The sequence below is a fragment of the Stegostoma tigrinum genome, unplaced genomic scaffold (genome assembly GCF_030684315.1).
Source record: "Stegostoma tigrinum isolate sSteTig4 unplaced genomic scaffold, sSteTig4.hap1 scaffold_446, whole genome shotgun sequence".
Lineage (NCBI taxonomy): Eukaryota > Metazoa > Chordata > Chondrichthyes > Orectolobiformes > Stegostomatidae > Stegostoma > Stegostoma tigrinum.
Window position 1 is genome coordinate 6,675 of NW_026728374.1, and position 18,967 is coordinate 25,641.

An 18,967-nucleotide genomic window follows, 5' to 3' on the forward strand; every position below is an offset into this window, starting at 1 on the left:
TAACCCTCCAACTCTGGCAACATCCTTGTCAATCCTCAGCCCTTTCACTACATCCTTCCTATAGCAGTGAGACCAGAACTGCACACCATTCAGTCATGACAGAATGGCACAATTCTGTTCGGATGCATTATGGTCTTGTGATCTGAACACTCAGCAAAACCAGCACAGTTTGAATTGGCATATTAAAATGGGAAATGGCATAGCAGCAAAGTAGTAGACTAATGGTCACTGTTTCAGGTCAATCTCTTCAGAATGAACATTTCCCATTCTGTCGAACATCCTCCCCACTCATCCACAATCACAGCCTGCCTGGACTGGCAATAAGCATTATCTTCTTTTGTGATTACACTTGTCAGGCAGGAGCAGGCTTGGCAGCAGAGCTGGGCTGTGAAGCAACAATCAACTTTATTGAGACAGAGTCAGTAGAAGGTGATCTGCTGTCAGGCAAACTGCAGTGATAAATGCAGACAACAACTTACACTCAAACAGTTGTACTGTTCCTGTCAGTGGCTAAACAACAGTGTTAAAAGGACTTCTGATAGTTTTTGCAGCCTTGATCTTCAAAGTGTCTGTCTTGGGCCTTCATCTTCTGACTCTGGTTGGTCTCCACTGCACAGACACAGATCTATTTTATCCTTGTTCTTATCTGATTAACTCCCCACTGTGCCCAGTCACAGTTCATATAAGCAACACTGACCTTAGTCAACCTCGTGATCTTCTGCATATTTATGCCTGTGCTGTTTTCCTCTTAACTCAGGGCTGCTACATCTATAATCCTTTATTTCACCAGCACTTCTGTACTCACTGACAAAAGAACTGCAAGAGCTTTCTTTAACTGTTACCTACACAAAACAGTTTCAAATCTGACAAAGTCTCAGCATGTCTAACTTGGCATCTTTTTGAACTTTTACTTTTTATGTTTTGTTTATCTACTGTACTGCATGTCCATGAAGACCTCACCAACCTTTACAGATGCACCATAGAAAGCATCCTATCTGGGTGCATAATGGCCTGGTGCAACGACTGCTCAGCCCAAGGCCATAAGAAACTGCAGAAAGTTGTGTGCACAGCACGAATCATCACAGAAGCCAAACTCTTATCCAGAGAATACAAGGTGTAGAGCTGGATGAACACAGCAGGCCAAGCAGCATCATACGAGCAGGAAAGCTGACATTTCGGGTCTAGACCCTTCTTCAGAAATGGGGGAGGGAAAGGGCGTTCTGAAATAAATAGGGAGAGAGGGGGAGGCGGATTGAAGATGGATAGAGGAGATGATAGGTGGAGAGCTGACAGGTCAAAGAGGCGGGGGTGGGAGGAAGGACAGGTTAGGGAGGCAGGGACGAGCTGGGCTGGTTTTGGGATGCAGTGGAGGGTGGGGAGATTTTGAAGCTGGTGAAGTCCACATTGATACGTTTTGGGCTGCAGGGTTCCCAAGCGGAATATGAGTTGCTGTTCCTGCAACCTTCGGGTGGCATCGTTGTGGCACTGCGGGAGGCCCAGGATGGACATGTCGTCTGAGGAATGGGAGGGGGAGTTAAAATGGTTTGCAACTGGAAGGTGCAGTTGTAAAGTGCGAACCAAGCGTAAGTGTTCTGCAAAACAGTCCCTAAGCCTCCGCTTGGTTTCCCCAATGTAGAGGAGGCCACAACGGCAACAGCCTCCTATCCATGGACTTCATTTACACTTCTCTTTGCCGCAGAAAGGCTGCCAACATCATCAATGACCCGTCCCATCTCGGTAATGCTCTCATCCAACTTCTTCCATTGGGCAGAAGATTGAACACACCCATCAAGGGGTTCAAGAACAGCTTCTTCTCTGCCATTATTCGACTGATGAATGGACTCTGTAACTCCAAATAGTGTTGATCTTGCTTTGCACACCTCCTATGCAGGCATAACCTTGCATGCCTTGCTCTGTCTAAGCACACACTTTGATCTGTAAATCATTGTTTGCTATGATCTGCCTGCACCACTCTCAAAAACACTTCACTGTACTTCAGTACACGAGACAACATAAATCAAAATCAAAACATTCTAATGGCAATCGATGATAGCTTTCAATAATCTTCAAAGTCAATGTTGAAACTCATCTTGTTGCTGACTTCATAAAATTGCAGGATGAAACCAGTGCAAGAGTGACCTGGCCCTCCAGATCTGAGCATGGATAAGGGTTAGAAGTGGTTCTAAAAAGGCATTTCAGGTGACTATTCAAAAAGGAAACTGAAAATTTTGTCAAGTGTCCCAAACCCCCGGCCTGTCCAAATTTGTACAGACGCACACTTACTCAATTCCAGTTTGTACTCCACATGCTGCCTATTGCTTTGACCTGGTGCTCCTGTAAGTTTCAGCAAAGGTGCAGACAGTCTTCTCAAATCTTTGCTCTCATCGCTCAGATGCTTTTGGTCTTCACTCAGAGTTTCAGGGCACCACATGGTCCTGGAAAAGAATCCCACTTCTCCTTGTGCAGGGGCAGACAGAGTTATTGTGGGGCAAAGTGTTGTGATGGGAGATAGAGGTGGTATGTTAGGTGCTCCCTTGGTTTTGCAGTGAAAATAGTGAGAAGAGGAGAGCGTTTTATGTGACATTCCTTGCTCCCTGTCTCCTCTTCTGTAGCAGCATCCCAACAATACCATGACTCTGAGGTAGAGGCGATTACTGACATTTTGCAAGCCCATCGATACAAATATTGATCAGCCTGATTAAGGCATCAGAAATCTTCTGTACCTTTGTGGTCATGACTTGTAATGGATTGAGTGCAGAGTAATGCCTTAAGCTCCATGCGACATCCGTACTCTCTAATGACAGTCTCTGAAACCTTTGCCGTCATGAAGGCCATATGTGTTTTTTGCACTCCTGCAATTCCCCTTTCCAGATATTTTTCTGACCCACCCCACTTACAACACTCCAGGGTTAGAGCTGCTGACAACCCAAACTATGGAATTTCCTCCCTGAACCTCTCTCTTATTCTTTATGATACATCGTAAAATTGATATCTTTAATCGATGTTTTGCTCATCTGTGAAGCACCTCGAACATAGAACGTAGAACAATGCAGCACAGAACAGACCTTTCGGCCCTCGATGTTGCGCCGACTTGTGAACTAATCTAAGCCCCTTGCCCTATACTACCCCATCATTATCCATATGCTTATCCAAGGACTGTTTGAATGTCCCTAATGTGGCTGAGTTAACTACACTGGCAGGCAGGGTGTTCCATGCCCTTACCACTCTCTGAGTAAAGAACCTGCCTCTGACATCTGTCTTAAATCTAACACCCCTCAATTTGTAGCTATGTCCCCTTGTACAAGCTGAAGTCATCATCCTTGGAAAAAGGCTCTCACTGTCCACCCTATTTAATCCTCTGAACATCTTGTATGTCTCTATTAAATCCCCTCTTAGCCTCCTTCTCTCCAATGAGAGAACAGACCCAAGTCCCTCAGCCTTTCTTCATAGGGCCTACGCTCCAGACCAGGCAACATCCTGGTAAATCTCCTCTGCACCTTTTCCAATGCTTCCACATTCTTCCTGTAATGGGGCGACCAGAATTGCACGCAATATTCAAAATGAGGCCACACTAGCATTTTCTACAGTTGCAGCATGACATCATGGCTCCGGACCTCAGTCCCTCTACCAATAAAACCTAACACACCGTAAGCCTTCTTAACAGCACTATCAACCTGGGTGGCAACTTTCAGGGATCTTAGTACATGGGCACCAAGATCCTTCTGCACAGCCACACTACCAAGAATCTTTCCATTGACCCGGTATTCTGCCTTCCTATTATTCTTGCCAAAGTGAATCACCTCACATTTAATCCATATTAAACTCCATTTGCCACCTTCCAGCCCAATTCTGCAGTTTATCCAAGTCTCCCTGCAACCTGCAACATTCTTCCACACTGTCCACCACTCCACTGACTTTAGTGTCATCTGCAAATTTACTAACCCATCCACCTATGCCTGCGTCCAAGTCATCTATAAAAATGACAAACAGCAGTGGTCCCAAAACAAATCCTTGAGGCACACCACTAGTAACTGGACTCCAGGCTGAATATTTTCCATCAACCACCACTCGTTGCCTTCTTACGGAACGCCAGTTTCTAATCCAAACTGCTAATTCTCCCTCAATCCCGTGTCTCTGTATTCTCTTCAATAGCCTACCATGTGGAACCTTATCAAAGGCTTTACTGAAGTCCATGTACACCACGTCAACTGCCCTTCCCTCAGCCACATGCTTGGTCACCTTCTCAAAAAACTCAATGAGTTTTGGGAGTCACAACCTGCCCTTGACGAATCCATGCTGACTATCTCCAATCAAATTGTTGCTTGCTAGATGATAATAAATCCTATCTCTTATAATCCTTCCCAAAATGTTTCCTACAACAGATGTAAGGCTCACACGTCTATAATTACCTGGGTCAGCCCCACTGCCCTTCTTGAACAAGGGCACAACATTTGCAATCCTCCAGACCTCTGGTACTGAACCTGTAGATAATGAGGACTCAAAGATCAAGGCCAAAGACTCTGCCACCTCCTATCTGGCTTCCCAGACAATCCTCGGAAAAATCCCATCTGGCCCAGGGGATTTACGAACTTCACACCTTCTAGAATTGATCACACCTCCTCCTTACTAACCTTAATCCTTTCAATTCTAGTAGCCCGTAACTCAGTCACCTCCTCTACAATATTCTCCTGTTCCTCAGTGAAAACAGATGAGAAATAAGCATTTAGCACCTCTCCAATCTCCACAGGGTCCACACACAACTTCCCACTTCTGTCTTTGACTGGCCCTATTCCTACCCGAGACATCGTATTATTCTTCACATACCTATAGAACGCTTTAGGGTTCTCCTTTATTCTACCTGCCAATGTCTGCTCATGTCCCTTCCTTGCTCTTCTTAACTCTCTCTTTAAATCCTTACTAGCTCATCTGTAACTCTCCATCGCCTCATCTGAATCATCTTGTCTCATCGTCACATATGCCTCCCTCTTCTGCTTAACAAGAGATACAATTTCTTTTGTAAACCACAGTTCCCTTACCTTATCGCTCCCTCCCTGCCTGACAGGGACATACTTATTAAGGACAGCAATATCTGTTCCATAAACCAGCTCCACATTTTGATTGTCCCCATCCCTTGCATTTTGCTAACCCATTCTATGCCTCCTAAATCTTGCCTAATCACATTATAATTGCCCTTCCCCCATCTATAACTCTTGCCCTGTGGCATATTCCTAACCCTTTCCATTGCTACAGTAAACATAACCAAATTATGGTCACTCTGTCCAAAGTGCTCACCTACCACTAAATCAAACACCTGGCCTGGTTCATTACCAAGTACCAGATCCAGTGTGGCCTCCCCTCTCGTCGGCCCTTCGACATACCGAGTCAGGAAACCCTCCTGCACACATTGGACAAAAACTGATGCATCCGACATACTAGAGTTATAGCATTTCCATTCAATGTTAGGGAAGTTAATAGCTGCCATAATGACCACCCTGTTCTTTTCACTCCTGCCCAGAATCATTTTGCCAATCCACTCTTCCACATCCCTGGAACTTTGCAGGGGCCTATAAAAAACTCCCAGCAGTGCGACCTCTCCTCTCCTGTTTCTGCTCTCAGCCCATACCACCTCATCAAAAGTTCTTTCAGCCACCGTTGTACTGTCCTTGGCTAACAAAGCCACACCTCACCCTCTTTTACCATCTTCCCTGACCTTAATGAAAGATCTAAACCCTGGAACTTGCAACATCCATTCCTGACCCTGCTCTATCCAAGTCTCTGAAACAGCCAAAACATCGAGGAAAATGACAGAGTAAAAGTTTCCATAAAATACAAGCTGTTTTGCCGTACATTAGGAGAATCAGGAGTGGCCCTTTTTTTCCCCATCTCGGGATGAACCCTCACCATCACTCACAGAGCTAATGAACAGCAGGAAAAATCTTCACCACTGACGACCTGCACTCACCTATCACCTACCTTCCCCAGCCCCCACTCTGTTTATGTTTCAGTTCCCGTCCCCTCCCCCATTTCTGAAGAAGGGTCCTGAACCATCAACTTTCCTGCTCCTCTGATGGTGCCTGGCTCGCTGTGTTCCTCCAGCTCCACACTGTGTCATCTGTGACTCCAACACCTGCAGCTATTGCTGTCTCTCTGTGAGCGATGTCAGCTTTGGTTCAATCGGAGCACGGGGCGGGGCCAATGGAAGCGGCCTACCCTCCAGCCAATCAGAGCGAGTGAGATGTTTGTCTGTGTGAAAATCATGTGATCGCCTCTGTCCGCGGGCGCAATATCTCTGCGAATGAGGGTTAGCTGCTTTCGGAAGGTACAGTACACGGGATAAAAAGGAAAGCTACAAAAAAACGGGAGGGAAATACTTTCGGTATTGACTGAGAGGCTTTATTAGCCGTTGATGCATGTCAGAAAACAAATTTTAACATGCCGGTCCCGTGTTTTGCAGCAAACGGAAAAACTGCCACGGACCTGAGGCTGCGATAGGCAGAGGTAATTGCCACCATCTTTATTAGGGGCAGTGATCTTCGGGACTCATGCCGGATCGCCATATTTATAGGTGGCAACCTGCAGTGGAACGCAAGCGCAGCCTTTCTTGCTTGGGAGGGGAGATTAAGACAAGAGAAATGTTTGTTTTTGTTTTTGTTTTTCTGGACTTCTTTCCCAGACTGTGAGACACGGCGTGTATTTCCTGGGAAGGACCTTTGACGCTGGCGGAGTACTGGCTTCCGGCAGTATAAATTGCTGCAAGTTATCCGTTAGATATTTAATGGAGGAGAAATGCCGAAAACGTGTTCAGAACTGCATGTTCAAAAACAAAGTTGCTGGAAAAGCTCAGTAGGTTTGGTAGCATCTGTGAAAGGAAAAAAAATAACGTTTCGGATCCGCTAATCCTTGCTTAGAACTTCATGTTACCTGTTGCACTCTCACTGTAGGAAGTCCTGCTTTAAATATTATGATCTATTAAAGCATATCCGTTTGCCCAGTATTCATATGATTGGGATCAAATCACTGAAAGTGCTCTGAGTCCCCTTGTGCTCCCTCGTCAAATTTATTAATGTCTGACTTCCTCAGTCTGTAATAATGGGTGTATTTTACCTCTGCATCTTTCTGTGTGGGGGAGCAGGGTGCTTTTAAGAGGAGGATTTATACATAACTAACAGAAACCAAGAGAAATGTTTGCCTTTTCCAGACAATCTTGTGTTTTCTGGATTTCTGTCCAGGCCTGACCGTTATTTGTCTCTTGTGGATTTGCTTTACAGGATATTTATTGAGAATAATTTGCAAACCAGGATCCCAATGCAAGTTCTCCATTAAGCGGAGTGATCAGGATCTGAGTATCATTGACACTTAACAGTGAAAGGAAAGAGGTTTAACCATTCTATGCATGGGAGAATACTCCTGGTAAGTTTGTAACTTGAAAGCAGGATATTCAAATTTTTGGTTTGATCACCTCTGGGATAAGTGTTCAGTTCTATACCCTGCAGCTGAGAAAGGAGATATTGGCCTGAGAGGGGTAGATTTGTCCAAACAACACCTCGTCTCTTTGAAAGAACTGTCATATTTAGTCCCAATCGCCCACTTCATGATTTTAGTCTATACATTTTTCATTCTTGAATACCTGCAAACTTCCTTTTAAAATTCCTGATGGGCACAAATTCCAGCACCCCTCCAGGTGGAATCTTCCATTTCCTGACAACTCCATTGATCCTGAAACTGCTGAAGTCTGTGTTGATTCCTGAGGTTTATAAATTACTGCATTTAACGTGAAGATGCTGTTCCCTGAGCTTCCATTGAGCTGCATTGAAACAGTATGGGAGGCTGAGATCAGAGTGGGTGTGAGCATACAATGAAAATGAAAAGGCTGCACTGTGAGTGCTGCTTGGCTAAATGAGAGTGCTTTGGAGTTGGGTGAAACAGAAAGTGAAACTGAAAGATTGAGTGTGATGCTCAGTCTCAGTTTGGGCAGTTCAGAAAGTCTCTCAGTCCTAATGGAAACAGCCAATTGATATTTGATACTGTAAAGAATTTTCTTACAGTTTTTAAAGTATATATTAGCTTAAATAAAGTTAGGGGCTTTAGGTTTATAATAGTAATGTTTGAAATGAAGGGGGAGGACCTAGCTTAATTAAATTCTTTTTAAGGCAGAAACTGGCTTAATCTGGAGAGAAGTCAAAACAGAAGACATCACACCTGTGATGTGCTCCTCTTGCACAATAGAACATAGGCTCTTGATGTTGTGTCGACCTGTGAAACCACACTGAAGCCCATTTAACCCACACTATTCCATTATCATCCATATGTTTATCCAAAGACCACTTAAATGCCCTTAAACTTGGCGAGTCTACTACTGTTGCAGGCAGGGCATTGCACGCCCTTATTACCCTGAGTAAAGAACCTACCTCTGACATCTGTCCGATATCTATGACCCGTCAATCTAAAGCTATATCCCCTCGTGCTAGCCAGCTCCATCTGAGGAAAAAGGACCTCAGTGTCCACCCTATCTAATCCTCATATCATCTTGTATGTCTCTATTAGGTCACCTCTGAACCTTCTTCTCTCTGACGAAAACAGCCTAAAGTCCCTCAACCTTTCCTCATAAGACCTTCCCTCGATACCAGGCAACATTCTGGTAAATCTCCTGTGCACCCATTCCAATGCTTGCACATCCTTCGTGCAATGCGGTGACCAGAACTCCGAGTGCGGCCGCACCAGAGTTTCGTACCGCTGCAATATGACCTCATGGTTCTGAAACGCAATCCCTCTATCAGTAAAAACGAACACATTGTACACCTTCTTAACAACCCTATCAACTTGTGGAAACTTTCAGGGATCTATGTACATGGACACCGAGATCTCTTTGCTCATCCACACTATCAAGAATCTTACCATTAGCCCAGTACTCTGTATTCCTGTTACTCCTTCCAATGTGAATCACCTCACAGTTTTCCGCATTAAACTCTGGGACATTACCAGTGTCCCTATTGGCTATTTGTGCAGGAAGTGTGTCCATCTGCAGCTACTGGTTAACTGCTTTTCAGAGCTTGAGCTGTGGGTGCAGTCAGTATGGAGCATCCATGGTAACTGAGAAGGTTGTGGTCGCATTCTCAACAGACTGGTCACGCAGCAGGTGAAGATTACACAGACAGCAAGGGAATGGGTGACTATCAGACAAGTAAAAGGCTCAGAAAGGAAGTGCTGGAGTCATCTCCCTCAAATAGATATACTGTTTTGGGTACTGTTCAGTTGGGGGGTCGGGGGTGGGGGAGAGAGGTGGGGGATGTTGGGGTGGCCACTCGGGAAGCAGCATCAGTCGGGTTCATGGCACTCGGAGTAACTCCGCTGCATAGAAGGGGAGGGAAACGATAAATATGACTGTAGAGACAGGGGATTCAATAGTAAGGGATAGAGAGAGACATGAATCCAGGATGGTATGTTGCCTCCCTGGTGCCAGGATTAGCGATGACACGGAGCAGCTTCAGGACATTCTGGAGTGGGAGGGTGAACATCCGATTGTACCAGTGACATAGGAAAACCAAGGGAGGAGGACCTGAAAGCTGAAGATAGGAAGTTAAGAGATACACTAAAATACGAGATCTCAAATGTAGTATTGTCAAGCTTACACCCAGTGCCACATTGTTGTCGGGAGAAGTTTGTGTTGTGTTCAGTTGTACAAGTGACCTTTATTCAGAGCTCTGTTACCGCATGTGTGGGAGAGGCCAGAGTCCACTCCAAACCTGGCTTTCACATGAGGCCTAATTCCCCTCTTAAATACAGCTCAGATTGGAAGAGTGGACAGTGACACTCAAACTTTCCCTGGCTGATTGTGATATTTTTATTCCATTCGCTAGGTGTTATTTACATGCAATATTGTTGTCATTGTTAGCCACACACCCCAAATCAATATACCCAATCCAGTAAGCAAACCATTTTCCTAGGATGGTGACGGCGAGTACGAGGGAGCATAGCTTTAAATTGAGGGGTGAAAGATATAGGACAGATGCCAGAGGTAGTTTCTTTACTCAGAGAGTAGTAAGGGAATGGAACGCTTTGCCTGCAACGGTAGTAGATTTGCCAACTTTAGGTACATTTAGGGTGTCATTGGACAAGCATATGGACGTACATGGAATAGTGTAGGTTAGACGGGCTTGAGATCGGTATGACAGGTCGGCACAACATCAAGGGCCGAAGGGCCTGTACTGTGCTGTAATGTTCTATGTCGTATGTTCAAACAATCGTGGACAACACTATGTTCAGTCCTAAACCCTTCTATAATCTCCTGAGGTTAGCTCGAAAACTACTTCGTCTGTCTTTGGGACCTTACAATGCTTTTGACAGTTATATTCCTCCTCAGACATTTGCCAGCTGCACCACATTTTTTTGCCAAAAACCAAAATGGTATCTTATCACTAAGAACTTTTCCAAATTCTCTACTAACTGTAGTGTGGATTGTTAGGAATTGTGATTAAGTCTTTTAAACTCAACTCTGATATAAAGTGACTACAATTTGTAATACAGTTGACAAATTGTGGAAAAATCCCTCTCTTACTTCAGCTTAAAAGATCAAACAGTGTTTCTGACTTGCTGCTGCAGTTTACAATCCCAACGATTTGCATTCTGTAAATGATTTTTAAACTGAAGTTTCATTTTCTACTCTAAGCGCTTTCCATTATTACTTTCTTGTTTTAATAAAAAGCATCTATTCCAGTTCCACTGAGTGTGAAATTCAGTCACTTTAGAGCTTTACCAAGCCATGAAACAAAATTTGTTCAGATTTCACAAATAACTAAGGCACTAACCATATCTTCATTTCGGATTTTGTAATCTATCTTTGTCACTCTTCCCTTGATCTTTGGATGTAAGAATTTATTCAAATTATCCGTATCTACATTTCAATTGTTTTATCTCTCTGCAGCCCTGACTTCTCTCTTTATAATCTTCCTTTGCCCCTTCCTATGTTGTTGGTCTTTTCGAGGTTGTGTTTACACCATTTATTGCTTTTCCTTCCATAATGATACAGTGAGCTGCTTTTATTGCTGACAAACATTTGCTCTAGGAATTCAGCTAACCCTTTCACGTTAATTGGTTGTTTGCATTTCTGGTTACAATTACCTAAACAGTTCAGAATGCTGTAGGATCAGACTTTTGCTTCTACTTTTTATTAAGTAACAAACTTGTGATTGTGGCTGAACCAGGCCTTTAAAAACTGCCTCTTGTTAAAATGCTTATGTGTTTTGAACTGTCTGTTTACAGAAACCCAAGTAAATTCCCTAATGTTCCTTCTCAACAGGACTCTTTTATACCCCCCACAGGACCTTTTGTGATCTAATCCCGTAACAGTGTGAGCTGCTACAATGCACGTGCTAGTAAAAGCATAAGAGGACAGATGAGATGAGTGCATGGCTGGAGCTATAACTTAAAAGGTTTGGATTCCTGAGGCATTGAGACTGTTTGTTTGTTTCTGGGGAAGGTGGGACATGCACAAGCTTGAACAATTGTCCTGGGCAGAGCTGGGACAGATATTCTTGTTGATGCTTTTGCTAGTTCCACTGGTGAGGATTTAAACTCGTATGACAGGGGAATGGGAACCCAAGTATAGCTTTAGCAGTAAAAGACTCAAATCAGCAAATGGGATTTGAAATTAGTTCATGATGTTGTCGGTGGCTGAAAGATTAAAAGAAAGAAGGATTAATCAAGATCAAATCTCTTTTCATACATCAGTCCTGTGATCCCAGGAATTGGCCTGGTGAACCTTCTTTCCGATCATTCAGTAGCCAGGCCATCCTTCCTCTGGAAAGGAGAACAAAGGTGCACACGACTCCAGGTGTGGTCTCACCAAGGCCCTTATAGAAAGATATCCCTCTTCCTGTACTCGAATCCTCTCACAATGAAGGCCGAAATATCATTTGCATTCTTCACTACTTGCTGCTGCCTGTTTCCGAAAAGAGAATAGGAGAGAAACACGGAACTAAATGGGGTCAGACACTCGGGTAACATTGTGTTCAACAATGTCCCCATTGTATCGGTGCTGGCCACCAAGCACCTATTGAAGCTAGGCCCGTTTTCTGGCACTCGGTGTGTAACGTGTATTTTGGTGCAGTGGATGATCATCTCAACACTTCTTCAAGATTGCAATGGTTCCTGCATCTATCACCATTTCAGATGCTGCCAGATCTGCTGAGTATCTCTATCATTTTCTGTTTTTATTTCAGATTTCAGGTATTTTTCTGCATCTTAGTCCTTCAGAAGGATCAGAGGGTATGGAGAGAAAACAGGAATTGGATTCATTTTCAGATGAATAAAATGCCTGCCCTTCATGTCTGTCCAAACTCTATCTCTTTTTGTAGTTTTGGGCAAACGCTGACTGTTTCCCTTCCCTGAAGGACATTTAATGAACCAGTTCAGTTTTACTGATAATCCAGCAGTGCCCCTCAGTGTTGCATCCACAATTGATCAGATTAATTTCTGAGTTTGACAATCTTTGTGTGTGTTCTTCTGGTTTCTCTCTCTCTCTCTACTTTTTTTTTCTTCAGTTTGAAATTGTGATTGCATTCAGAGAAATCAAACAAAACCACATCCAGATCTGACACTCAATCTGTTTGTCGTAACCTAATTATCTCAGGATTTTGAACATTAAAGGAAGAAGCACTGTTCACACCAGGGAGAAATGCGTATTGTCTGTGTGTCGAAGATTCTGTGAAGATTCATCTGAAATGCCCAAACACCAGCACGGTCACACTGGGGAGAGACTGTGGAAATGTGGGGATTGTGGGAAGGGATTTATTTACCCATCCCAGCTGGAAATGCACCAACGCAGTCACACTGGGGAGAAACTGTTCATTTGCTCTGATTGTGGGCTGGGATTCACTCAGTCAAGCAACCTGCTGAAACACCAACGAGTTCACAGTGGGGAGAGACTGTTCACATGTTCCGAGTATGGGAAGGGATTTGCTCACTCAACCAACCTGCTGAGACACCAGCGAGTTCACTCTGGGGACAGACCATTCACTTGTTCTATGTGTGGAAAGGGATTCACTCAATCATCCCAACTGTTAACACACCAGCAAGTTCACCACAACCACATTTGAAGGATTTTGCCCTTAAATCAAGGAATGAACTTTGATCTTTGGGCTGTTTGTACTGGTGTCATTAGTCCCTGCTCAAAACTTGATCTTCTCTTGGGAAATAAGGTAGGGCAGGTGACTGAGGGGTCAGCAGGGGGGACAATATTTTGGGGCCTATGATTATATCTCTATTAGTTTTAAAATAATTATGGAAAAGGATAGACTTTGGTCGAAGAGTCAAAGTTTTAAATGAGGCCAATTTTGACACTACTATGCTTCTTAAAAGCACAGTAAGACCGCCTATGTGTGGGAATGCACGAGATGGGTGAGATACAAAAAAGTATTTTACATCAGTATTTACTGTGATAAAGGATACAAAAGCTAAAGAACTTCGAGAAATGAATGTGTATCTTGAAAAGCTCCATGTTGTAGAGGAGGTGGTGCTGGATGCCATACAGAGCATAAAGGTGGATAAATCCCCAGGACCTCTTCAGGTGTATTCTCGAACTTTGCGGGAAGCTAAGCTTGCGATTGGGCCCCTTGCTCAGATATTTGCACCATTGACAGTCATAGGTGAGCTGTTACACTGGAGGTTGGCTAATCTGGTGCCATTGTTTAAGAAAGGTGGTAACATAAAACCAGGGAACAATAAACTTTTAGTGAGCCTGACGTCAGTTGTGGGTAAGTTGTTGGAGGGAATTCTGAGGGATAGGATTTACATATATTTGGAAAGCGTGGACTGAATGGGGAATAGTTGACATGGCTTTGTCCATAGGAAATTATGCCTTACTAACTTGATTGAGTTTTTTTGAAGAAGTTAGAAACAAGATTGATGGCAGACCGGTGGATGTTTTCGATATTCCTCATGGTCGACTGATTAACAAGGTTAGATCACATGGAATCCAGGGAGAGCTGGCCATTTGGAAAGGCCTTTGACCTGCAGTATGCTGCAAGGATTGGTACTTAGTAACTATAACTCCTACATTCACATCCAAATCATCTTTATAAATGACACACCACTGGTCACAGGCCTCCAGTCGACAAAGCAACCCTCCACCAGCACTCCGTCTTCTACCTTCAAGTCAGATCTGTTTCCAAATGACTGGTTCTCTCTGTATTCCATGTGATCTGACCTTGCTAATCAGTCTACTATGAGGAACCTTGTCAAACGCCTTAGTGACATCCATATAGAACACATCCACCTCTTTGCGCTACTCAATCCTCTTTGTTCCTGCATCAAAAAAAATCAAGTCAGTGAGACATGATTTCCCACACACACAGCCATGTTGATTATCCCTAATCAGTCCTTCCCTTTCCAAATATTTCAAGTACTATCCCTCAGGATTCCTAGAACGACTTTCCCACCACTAATATCAGGCTCACTGGCCTATAGTTCCCTGGCTTTTCCTTACCACCTTTCTTAAATAGTGGCACCACATTAGCCAACTTCTGGTCCCTCACCTGTGACTATCGATGATACAAATATCTCAGCAAGGGGCCCAGCAATCACTTGCCTAGCTTCCCTCCGAGTTCTCGGATACACCTGATCAGGTCCCAGGAACTTATCCACTTTTATACGTTTTAAGCATCACTACCTCTGTAATATGGATAATTTTCAAGATGTTGCTATTTATTTCCCCACAGTCCATATCTTCCATATCCTTTTCTGTAGTAAATACTGATGCATAATACTTGTTTTATTATATTCCCCATTTCTTGCAATTCCACACATAGGAGGCATTGCTGCTTTTTAAGGGGCCCTGTCTCTCCATCGTTATCCTTTTTGTTCTTAATCTATTTGTAGAATCCCACTGGATTTTCCTTAATACTATTTGCCTAAGTTACCTCATGTTCCCTTTTTGCCCTACTAATTTCCCTCTTAAGTATACTATTGTCATTATACTCTTGTAAGCATTCACTCGATCTCTGCTGTCTATACCTGACATGTCCTTCCTCGTTTTTCTTGACCAAAACCTTGATTTCTCTCGTCATCCAGAATTCCCTATACCTACCAGCATTGTCCTTCACCCGAACAGGAGTATACTGTCCCTGAACTCTCGTTATCTCTTTTTTTTTTGAAGGCTTCCCACTTTCTAACTTTCTGTTTTACCTGCGAACATCTGCCCCAATCAACTTTTGAAAGCTCTTGTGTAATACCATTAAAATTGGCCTTCCTCCAATATAGAGCTTTAACTTTCAGATCCGGTCTACTCTTTTCCATCACTATTTTAAAACTAATAGAATTATGGTCACTGGCCCCAAAGTCCTCCCCTGCTGATACCCTAGTCACCTGTCCTGCTTTATTTGCCAACAGCAGGTCAAGTTTTGCACCTTCTGTAGTCGGTACATCACATACTGAATCAGAACATTTTCCTCTACACTCTCAGCAAACTCCGCTCCATCCAAGCCTTTTAGACCATGGAATTCCCAGTCTGTTTGGAAAGTTAAAATCCCTTCCATCACCACCCTGTTATTCTTCCAGATAACTTCTTTCAAAATTATTTGTCAGATTCCTGCTGACTAATGGGGGTGGCTATAGTATAATCCCAATAAGGTGATCATCCCTTTCTTATTTCTCAGTTCCACCCAAATAACTTCCCTGGATGTATTCTCAGATATATCCTGCCTAAGTAACGCCGTAATGTTATCCTTGCTCAAAAATGCCACTTTTCCCTCCTCTCTTGCTTTGCTTCCCCCTCCCCCTTCGACTTTCTATCCTTTCTATCGGAACTATATCTTAGAACATTAAGCTGGCAGCCCTGTCCACCTCTGAGCCTTGCCTCTGTAATTGCAATGATAACCCAGTTTCATGTTTCCAATCTTGCCCTGAGTTCCTCTGCCTTAGCTGTTAGGCCTCTGGCATTGAAATAAATGGCGTTTAATTTATTAGTCCTTTCGCATTAATCTCAATAACAAATACGTAACTGTAGAGTAGGTTTTGAAAATGATAACGTTTTATTGCTGTAGATCAACACATTCACACTGGGTAAAGACAATCCACCCGCAGTGTGTGAAAAGGGATTCCCTAGTTCATTAGGACGGGTTTTCATAGAATTCGGAGTATTCCTACAGTATGGAAACAGGCCCTTCGGCCCAAGAATTCCACACAAAACCTCAGAGCATCCCACCCAGACACATCTCCCCGTAGCCCACCTAATGTACGCATCACTGAACACTCTGGGCAATTTAGCTTGGCGAATCCACTAACCAGCACGTGGGAGGAAACCAGAGCACCTAGAGGAAACCCACGCAGCCACAGGGAGAATATGCCAACAACCACACACTCGGTTGCCCAAGGGTGGAATCAAATCCAGGTCCCTGGCACTGTGAGGCAGCAGTGCTAACCGCTGAGCCACTGTGGTTAAACACCAATGAGTTCCCAAGAATCTGTAGGAATTTTTGTTGCTCGTATTATCTGTATTCAAGTCATGTTATCTGGGCTTGTTTCTCATGATGTTTGAAAACACCACATGTCTGGTTACCTTGTTGGGAGAAAAAATGATATAAATTTTATTAAAACTACTGTGCATTGGATCTTTATCTCAAAAGCAGACTAATTTATTTTGAAAGGGGAGATGGAGAGCCTATCTCCTCTATCCTCACCTCCAACAAGTGCGAGGAACCTGTGGTTTTTATTTTTCACTCAATGACAGTCAGTACATTTCATATGAGCAACTGGGAACCGAGTCATCCCAAAATGCTTGAAACTTAGTGTACTAATGGTACACTATTACAATAATAACCATTACAATTCTTTTCTGAACCTTTTGAAGTTTTACAACATCCGTCCTTCAGCAGGAAGAGTAGAATTACACACAGCGGTTACACCTAAACTGGAATGGGAACTGCATCCTTGTGGGAGCTGGGGATGGGTTTCCAGTACTGTTGGGGGTCATGTAAAAAGTTTAGCAGTGGGCTGAAATCCAGAGAATGTTCAAAAATAATAATGGCCAAAAAGAGAAGAAACAAGAGAGTCTGGAAGGCATTGTCATTGGGCAATTAAGATATAAGCGAGTTTGCCACGGGTGAATGGTATTTAATGCTTGGAGTCAGATGAATAAGGCAGATGATTTGAGGATACAAATTAGTGGGGTCATAAAGCCATTGCTGTCACTTGGACATGGTTAGCAGCTCAGTATTCCAGGATACAGGGCCTTCATGCAAGGCAGTGGAGGTGGTAAAGGAGGAGGAAATATTGTTATTTTGCTTCAGGAATCTATATAGCAATAAGGACAGGTGACATTTTTGAAAACCCCTTTAAATAAATAAGGAGACAGATTTTGAGAAAGTGTAGAAGTAGCAGGATTATGGTAGCAGAGACTTTCAACTTCCTCAACATTAATGGAGTCGTCATAATGTGAAGGATTTATCAGAATTTTTAAAATACATCCAGGAGAGCATTTTTTCAGCCACTAAGTAGAAGTCCCAACAAGGAAGGGGAAGGTCCTGGACTTGACTTTAGGTTACAAAGTTGAGCAAGTGGTTGAAGTTTCAGTGGGATAGCATTTTGCAGGTAGTTATTATAACTATTCGATTCAGGATTTGTGTGAAAAAGGACAAGGATGGGTCTAAAGTCCTAAACTGATGCTGAAGTTATGAAGAAAGTAAATGGAATTTTGGCCTTAACTGCGAGGTGTTAGTGTTTTGAGGATCAGGACATCTTGTAACAACTGTCTTGGATGTTGGTGAAGCCATATTGGTTTAGCTACTCGTATTTAAGAAAGGATATGCTGGCGTTGAATGCGGTGCAAAAGAGATTCGCTAAGCTGATTCATGGGATGTAAGGGTCATCAAGAATAGCTGGAGGAAGGGAATTTGCAAAGGGAAAATACTAAATAAACAGGTGGTGCCCAGTGTTGGGCTCATACTCACAACTCTGCACTTAAACAGCGTATGTTCCAACAACTGAGTTAACTTGGCCTTCCACAGTCCATGTTCAAATCCTGCTTTATAAGGTGACAAATGGGTTTTTCACTGACGCCGCTGCAGTCCAAGGAAGTAAAAGGTAACTGCTTTAGAAAATCCCAAGGTTCCAATGTATTCTTCTCATTCACATTGCAATCCATTTTCAGTACTTGCTCCAGGATTTAACATTCAAAATTAATTTCGTGATGTTGTTGCCCTCATCTTTAAGTGCCCTGTATAACTCCAGTCACTCGGTCGAATGGTGAAAAAGTCTGTTTCAATAAACCAATTTTTTTCAGCTACAGTCTAAGAAATGTTCCTTTATTTGCTGAATCTCACACAACATTTTCTTTCTTCTGTGTGTCAACAACTTTTGCCAATTCTCATGTTACGGACTACATTTTCAGAATCTTTTTAACCAGAGGTTTCTGGTGCAGTTGTAAGACTTCATATTAAATGGTACAAAAAACCAAACGGGCTTAAAAGATGAGAAAGGAAATACATTTTTGTATTTTTGCGTGAAGACGGTTCAGTTACTGTGTGCTTGTTTCATATAAAATGGATGATTGAAGTGTTCACAGTGCACTATTTAAATAGCAGATACCAAGACCTTGTGAGCAAGCATTTAAGACATTTGACACATTGAGGGAATTAATTTAGAAACCCAAAATGTCCAGAAAATGTGCTGGATAAATTCAGCAGGTCTGTTATTTTCGCTCTTTTCGATTCAGGATGGGTATGGAAAAGGACAGAAATGGGTCTAAAGTCCTCTGCGGGTGCTGCAAATGATTAAGAGAGAAGATCGAATTTTAGCTTTAATTGCTACATAGTTGTTACAATTTTTAACAATTATGTAGGATGTTAGTGAAGCCATTCCTGCGGAGAGAAAGAAATAGTGCAAATATCTTGAAACTAACATGATTTCACTTGTCTCATTGCCAGACCTCCTATGTTTCTTTCACACTTTCTGTTAAACAGCAAGAAGTTCTTTT

General features: G+C 43.0%; 1 long non-coding RNA gene across 4 annotated transcripts; it reads left to right on the forward strand.

Annotated features, from left to right (window-relative positions):
• Nucleotides 1-6,213: 6,213 nt before the first annotated feature.
• LOC132208530 (uncharacterized) lies at nt 6,214-18,275 on the forward strand. Of its 4 annotated transcripts, none has more exons than XR_009444637.1 (4): nt 6,214-6,319; nt 6,455-6,843; nt 7,269-7,410; nt 11,319-18,275. It is a non-coding gene; the product is annotated as an uncharacterized LOC132208530 (long non-coding RNA). The 4 variants fall into 4 exon arrangements; XR_009444638.1 differs by having other exon boundaries at nt 6,239-6,319; nt 6,455-6,498; XR_009444636.1 differs by having other exon boundaries at nt 6,455-7,410; nt 11,297-18,275.
• The last annotated feature ends 692 nt before the right edge of the window (nt 18,276-18,967 follow it).